Here is an 8,854-nt window from a genome sequence, read left to right on the forward strand (position 1 = left end):
AGAATTAACCCACGGCGTATTGTATACGTATTGTTATAAACTCAATCATGACCCATGGTACACATATTGTCTTAGAATTAACCCAGACGTATTGTGTACATGGTGTCTTTCGATTTATCCGAACGTATTGTATACGTATTGTCATGGAACTTACCAAGATTATTATATATATACAATCTCGGAATTAACCAAGATTATAATATTTTGTTATACTAATGATAACATATCCAAATATATATATGATATAGGAAAAGTTAGCAAGGATATGGTTAATATAGTTTTTATAAGATAAATTCCGTCCATATAAAGTAAATTTTAGCAGATTTTGTTTTGCTCGCCAAATATTCATTACAACTCCGTTTAAAGTGAATCAAATTGCTATGGATTCCTTAAGAAGTTAATTTTTCAAAACCAATTCGAAATGTTCAGCCCAAGTAGTAAGTTGTAGAGTTTTACCCTCTTTTTTGCCGGTGGTCAGATTTGGAAGAATCCCGGCATCTACCCGATATATGATTTTTGATAAAATACTTCCACTTTGTATAAAATCATGAAAACATTACTGGAAGTCTTAATTACATATATTAACATATTTACAAAGTCTTAGCCTCTAACTCAAAGTCTAAGATAGGTTTTTAATTCCTAACCCAAAACAGCCCGCTTTTTACCGAATGGAGATTAAACGATATATGTTAAGTTTCAAGGTGTTCTTCATATGTAAAAGTTATAAGTTCTTATATTAACTTAATATAAGATCATAATACATATAAATAAGTGTTATTAGAGTTAAGCTAGAAAGATTAGATTAGTTTTTCAAACAAGTTTAGAATGTAAAGTTGCTGGAAAGAAGTAGTAGAACAAAAATGAGAGAGTTCTTGCAAGTGTGTGTGAAAATTGTAAGTAAAATTTGTAAAATGAATGTGTAAAAATGAGTTAAAAATGGTGCTTATTTATAGGCTCATAAATTTGGTTTTTAGTGAAAAATATTTAAGATAAGTTAAAAACCATTAGGTCATGCATGCCATAATACATCAATAATTGTAGATTACTATTCGTATATACTAATAGTAAAAATACTTCTAGAAGTTGCGTATAATACGCATATAAATACCGTATAAATACGTAATTGTAGATTTCTATTAGTATATACCAATAGTAAATACTTCTAGAAGCTGCGTATAATACGCGTATAAATACCGTATAAATAATGTATAAATACCGTATAAATACTGTATAAATACTAGTAGAATTCTTGAGAAAAATGAATGGAAATACTAATATAGCTATCCCTTATCTGTATTTGTATATTATTAAGTGTATTGGATACTTTTAAGGATGTATTTATGCTCATAATACATTGTATGTAAATACATTTTAACATAAGTTAATTACATCGTTTAAAAAGTAACATATATATTGTTCGAAAACTCTTTAAATTAGTAGTATGAAAATGTATATATAATACCTTGTTAATATACTTAATGAGATATTTAATTATCATATTTTCAAGTTAAATATATATATATATATACACATATATATAATTAATACAAGTTATGACGTTCGTGAATCGTAGGAATAAAACGGTGACCAAAAGCTTGTGTAAACCTCTTTCAGGAGGTTCAAGACTTATTAAAATTCATTGCTTATCAAGTCGGAATTATTAAATCATGTAGATAGTATAATCAAGTAGTCGGAAAAATCCGGGTCGTCACAGTACCTACCCGTTAAAGAAATTTCATCCCGAAATTTGATAGAGGTTGTAATGGCTGATAAAAAGAATGTTTTCATGACGAATATGAGTTGATAAATAGAGTTTTATCATCATTGAGTAATATGGATAAAATAATTCGATTACTCGAGGCGTATGAGAGAATCTATCGCAAAATGTGAAATAAAGAAATAGGGATTCGTCTTAACTTTTGACGTAGTCACGATGGATTTCCGGAATTCAAGGAATTTAAAGAAAATCTTCGTAATCTATATAAGATCTGATTCTTCAGGATTTAAGGAAATGAGGATCCTCTTTAATTAAATGCGATAATCTGCCTCAATTGCTCTGTCTGATATTTCAACTATAAATTAATCTCTTCCGTTCCATTATTTTTCACTACTCCTATATTCTCTTCCTCAATTTCTACTTCCAAAAGATGTTTACTTCTACTATGCTCTAGGGATTATTGTTTTTATCATTCTCTCATGTATTTATATCGCTATACGTATTGATATACATGGTTTGTAATCTCTATGTTGTTGCCGTGTTTATATTTTCCTTTAATTTTCGGAGTTCCATGCTTTTGTTTTCTCTTCTCGACTTTAAGTAAAGCAGGTAATAGTCCAAAATTTGTAGGTATGAAATTCGGAATGAACATAACTAATGTTCTAAGGAAAAAATTGTAATAGCACGATCTGATTTGTTAAATTACCAGAAATCACGGAAAAGATAGAAATATCAAGAAAATAATTTCTTGGTATGTTTAGAGGTTAAATAGAATGAAAGAATCGTGTTACATGGCACATGATGAGGGTATGATCTGTGAATCATCACGTTCCATTAGAAATTCAGCATGACTTACTGTAATATAACCACGTTGATCAGGCGTCATTATATTATACTAACTCATGCTTCAATTCCCAACACTACTTCAAAAACATTCATAATTTAAACTCAAATTTTACAGAATGTAGAAACTAAATTAGTTTCCTTTATGATGTATTACATATAGCAAGAAGAGATAAATAATTTTGGACAAGGATAGTCATGGAGATATCTTCAGAAATATCGAAGATATTTATAATGAAAGATACGACGATATCTTAGAATATCTAAAGTTGAACGATAATGAGGAAAATTCTTCCGTAAGGGTTTAGAATGCGTAGAGAGATCTTTTGTGATATCCATCAGAAATCGAATATCTAGATTCTTTAGGTATAGGTTTAGTTCTTGTGATTTGTCCACAGCCTCCTTCACGATTGGCTCAATCCGCTTTTCTGAGCTTTTCCACCACATCATTTTTTTATTTTTATTTTTTATTTTTTTATCATCAAACTTTTGACTGTTAAGGTCGTTTACAGTTTTTGCTGCTTCTTCAGTATTTTCAAAATTCAGAGAACTAGTTCGCAGGTTGGGGTGCTTTTCAAAATTCCAGAATTGAAGTACGTAAGTTAAGGAGATAGACATTATATGTATACATATAACCGTTGACGTAGAAACGCTGCAAAATTCGAGAATAATGATTGATGCTTCCCGATATTTGGTATGGCAATTGTCGTTACATGATGCAGATGAGTACATAATAGGGTTTGAATGAATGAATATCGTGATTTTTTGGAGAGACTTACGCCAAAGAGTAATGAATCTGCTGATACGTTTACTGTTAATATGGTGGAATATAAAAGGTTCCCCGGTAACAAAAGCAAAAAGGCAAACGTATATATCAAGATTATAATAGGGCTAATCCAAACGAGAAGTCAGAGTTGACTTGTTGGAAGTGTGATAAAACTGAATACTTTGAAAAAGGATTGTAAGGTTATTTTTGGTAATAACAATGTCAAAAGATCTAGCACAGATACGTGTTAGGCTGTTATTTAGTTACAAGAGTTTTCCAGGAGTATGAATATATGTGTAAATCTTTTTTGTAGATAACGTGTGTTTGGTTCATCCTCTTGATTGTTCATCAGCTGAAGTGTTTTCAAGAATCATGAAGGGTTTAAACGCAGGTTGTAATCGTCAATATACACATGATGTTCAAGATGAAATCATTTAGGATTTTGAATGAAATGAATATATTTCTGCGTTTTATGAATAAGAGTGATGTTCCATTATAGTTTTGAATTCAAAGTATGATTTTGAAAGATGTAAGGATCTAAGAGTGATGTTATCTATTATATCTTAACTTGAATTCTGATCTGTCAAAATCAGAATATGTAATTGAATTTGGATGGGAATGGTTGTTCTGATTTCTATGGAAGAATATATATCGTTGTGGAAGTACCGAGTATAGATAATGATTATCGAATAATTGAAGAGTATACAGTGTAACATATTAATTGTAAACTTAAATATTTCTCGGGTATTACCTACCCATTAAAAAAAATTCACAAATAATATTTTGTACAAGAGAATTTTTATTACAGTCTTTATGAAAATATATGTATGTATATTTTCTTCAGATGTAATACAGATTTAATGAGTTAATATTAAACTCATTTGATTTTTGGCTGGAACTAAAAATGAATAAACTCTAAAATTTTAGATAATCTTCGTAGAGTATTTTGCTAATGTAATCAATACTTCGTTATTTAATCTTATTGACATTCCTCGGTGAAAGATGTTGATACTCGTGGAATTCTTGTGAACTTCACAAGGCACGAATGATGTTTTATAGAAGGTTTTAAGTACATCGGAAATGAAAGTGTAAAATCGAACACGTAATTGAATAATACACTTGGTTTATCATGAAATAGAATTTATTGAGCTGAAGCAGAGATTATAGTTAACGATTGTTAACTTGTTAACGAAGGATGTACATCATAGCATATTAGTAATATGAATTAACCGAGTAATATCTACCCTTTAAAAAATTCATACGTAATAGCTTAGTACGAAAAGATAAATTATGGTTTCAAAATTTATATATATAAAATATACATATAAATTCCTTGAAAAGAATGAGTTAATATTTCATAACTCGGTAATACAATATACTTAATAATGATTGAGGTGTTGATATCTGCGATGGTTATGGAGCTTGTGGAGTTTGTGGTGCTGCAGGTTTTGCTGGTGTTGGTGATACTGCTGGTGATGTTGGCGGTTCTGCTGGTGGTGCTTGTATAACAAGTCTAGCTTGTAAGTCACGCATCATTCTATGTCAGGATTTCTACTCTACCCTCTATCATTTCTATCCCTCCAACCATCTGATCTACGATTAGAACTAGAATAAATAATCTTTAAGACGTTAGATTACATAATCGCTGCAGAATATTTCTCCAATGAAGTTATGAATCAATACTTCATCGTTTGTTGGTTTTCCTTGGTGTCTTTGAGGCGTATGATGTTGATGTAGAACGATATACAGAACAAAAATGAGAGATGTTGGACGAAGATTATGCTCGAGGTACGGATTGTGATGTTGAGGTGGGTGATGCGGATGTTGTTATTGGTGGTACAGGTGCTGTTGGTACTGATGCCGGTTGTGCTGTTGGGGCTTGTAAATTTTGCACCATATTCTCCAATGTCACTACTCGAACGCGAAGCTCGTTGACTTCTTCTATTACTCCGGGATGATTGGCAGTCAGAATGAGTGGATGAATAAGGTTTAGAATTGTAGATATTATGTAATCGTTGCGAGCTATTCTGGCAATGAGGGTGAAAATGGTGTTTCGGACTGGTTCGCCGGTAAGTGCTTCAGGTTCTTCACCGAGAGGTGAATTCGGTTGATGGAAAGGATCACCTTCTTCTTGTCTCCATTGATTAAGTCGACTACGAACCCATCCCCAATTCATCCAGAATAGGTGATGGCTAATTGGTTAATCCATTCCGGTTACACTACTTTCGGAGCTCAGGTAGAAATTCATATCGGAATAGCTGTCAGAATCCTAGGAACTCGAACTAGTAGCAGAATTCATCTTACACGGTTAGATAAGAGATTTTTGATATGAAAAGATTTTTGGATATCGGATGATATTCTAATTACATAGAATTCCTATATATAGTACAAGGGATTCCACAGATTACGGAGGAACTTTCAGAACCTGTCAGGCAAAGTTTACAGTAACAGATATGCTAAGATATGAATTTGTCTATACACTATCTATGCAATCAATGCAGTAAGACGTATCTAGACTAAGAATGATAAGCAGGTAATTTCTGACAAGAAATGATAAGAAAAACTCTTGACATGCACACACAGTCGAAGTCCAGACTCACTAATGCATCTTAACAACTATCAGTTAGACACACTAATGCAAGACCTGGTTCGCTAAGAACCTGGCTCTGATACCAACTGAAACGACCCGTCCATATTACTATAAATGTAGTACATTATTCATTGGTCCCCATAGCGAGGTATTTGACATCTATATGATACGTTTTTAGAAAATATTGCATTCTTTTAATAAAAAACACACCATTATTATACATAATGCATGTTTTAAACAAGTGGGCAATTATTTAAGGAATAATCCCCATATTACATAAATACTACAAACGTGACATAAAAGTCGAATATATTACATGACATAGGTTTTATTGAATGCAACAATTCATTTAAACAAAAGCATGAGACTCCATGCACAGCTTGCTCAGATAATGCAACAGAAGAAGACTTTCTTAAGAACCTGAGAATAAACATGCTTAAACAGTCAACACAAAGGTTGGTGAGATATATAGGTTTAAAGCTAGCATCGATATAAATATAGACCACAAGATTTCATAGTTATAAACATTTTAATAAAGATATTCTATAAGTTGTTGAGCGCTTCGGTAACCATACTTAACAAATAATGTGGCATATTCCCTTTATTATGAAATCTCCCTACACTGTACCAAGTGTAGTAAAAACGAAGTACTATGCAACCGTTTACGATACTAGAGCGACTAGCCCGGTTGGGGTTGTCAAACCCGATAGATCTATCAATAGGATTCACGCTTACATGTTCTTACAACATGTAAATATCAGTTACCAAGCTATTAGGGAAGATATGCAAGGTGGTATAACTCAAAGTAGAATATATTTTAAGTACTTGTGTCCATAGCGTAAAACATAAAATGCATGTATTCTCATCCCAAAATATTTTTAGAGTTTAAAAATGAGACTATATACTCACTATAGTAAAAGTATATTAATAATAAGTTTTCAACTTATTAAAAATATGGCCGTCGTCCTTGGATTTACGAACCTATAACAATAATAACGATTCAGATAATAATACGACATATGAAAAAATAAAGCAAGTTCATAGAATACTTATATATTAATTTTTAACATTTTCATGTTAGTAGTCCTTTGTTAGTTGTCCTTTGTTATTAGTCCTTTGTTAGTAGTCCAAATATAGTCCAATAGTCCAATAGTCCAATAGTCCAATAGTCCAATAGTCCAACAGTCCAACAGTCCTATAATCGGTATGTATATATAATCTTAGAATTACCCCACGACATATTGTATACGTATTGTTATAGACTCAATCATGACCCATGGTACATGTATTGTCTTAGAATTAACCCAGACGTATTGTGTACATGGTGTCTTTCGATTTATCCGAACATATTGTATACGTATTGTCATGGAACTTACCAAGATTATTATATATATACAATCTCGGAATTAACCAAGATTATAATATTTTGTTATACTAATGATAACATGTCCAAATATATATAGGATATAGGAAAAGTTAGCAAGGATATGATTAATATAGTTTTTATAAGATAAATTTCGTCCATATAAAGTAAATTTTAGCAGATTTTGTTTTGCTCGTCAAATATTCTTTACAACTCCGTTTAAAGTGAATCAAATTGTTATGGATTCCTTAAGAAGTTAATTTTTCAAAACCAATTCGAAAAGTTCAGCCCAAGTAGTAATTTTTAGAGTTTTACCCTCTTTTTGTGCCGGTGGTCAGATTTGGAAGAATCCCGGCATCTACCGGATATATGATTTTTGATAAAATACTTCCACTTTGTCTAAAAGCATGAAACAATTACTGGAAGTCTTAATTACATATATTAACATATTTCCAAAGTCTTAGCCTCGAACTCAAAGTCTAAGATAGGTTTTTAATTCCTATCCCAAAACAGCCCGCTTTTTACCCAATGGAGATTAAACGATATATGTTAAGTTTCAAGGTGTTCTTCATATGTACAAGTTATAAGTTCGTATATTAACTTAATATAAGATCATAATACATATAAATAAGTGTTATTAGAGTTAATCTAGAAAGATTAGATCAGTTTTTCAAACAAGTTTAGAATCAACTAAACTATGTTCTAGTTTATAAACTCTTATATAGATAGCTATAAACATATGTATTGAACAAGAGTTGAAGTAGAGTTTTTACCTCAAGTTTAGAATGTAAAGTTGCTAGAAAGAAGTAGTAGAAAAAAAATGAGAGAGTTCTTGCATGTGTGTGTGAAAATTGTAAGTAAAATTTGGAAAATGAATGTGTAAAAATGAGTTAGAAATGGTGCTTATTTATAGGCTCATAAATTTCGTTTTTAGTGAAAAATATCTAAGATAAGTTAAAAACCATTAGGTCATGCATGACATAATACATCAATAATTGTAGATTACTATTCATATATACTAATAGTGAAAATACTTCTAGAAGCTGCGTATAATACGCGTATAAATACCGTATAAATACGAGTAGAATTCTTGAGAAAAATGAACGGAATTACTAATATAGATATCCCTTATCTGTATTTGTATATTATTAAGTGTATTGGATACTTTTAAGGATGTATTTATTCTCATAATACATTGTATGTAAATATATTTTAACATAAGTTAATTACGTCGTTTAAAAAGTAACATATATATTGTTCGAAAACTCTTTAAATTAGTAGTATGAAAATGTATATATAATACCTTATTAATATACTTAATGAGATATTTAATTATCATATTTTCAAGTTAAATATATATATATATATATATATATATATATATATATATACACACACACACATATATATAATTAATACAAGTTCTGACGTTCGTGAATCGTAGGAATAAAAGGGTGACCAAAAGCTTGTGTAAAACTCTTTTCGGAGGTTCAAGACTTATTAAAATTCATTGCTTATCAAGTCGGAATTATCAAATCATGTAGATAGTATAATCAAGAAGTCAGAAAAATCCGG

Source organism: Rutidosis leptorrhynchoides, chromosome 1 (assembly GCF_046630445.1).
Source record: "Rutidosis leptorrhynchoides isolate AG116_Rl617_1_P2 chromosome 1, CSIRO_AGI_Rlap_v1, whole genome shotgun sequence".
NCBI classification, from domain to species: domain Eukaryota; kingdom Viridiplantae; phylum Streptophyta; class Magnoliopsida; order Asterales; family Asteraceae; genus Rutidosis; species Rutidosis leptorrhynchoides.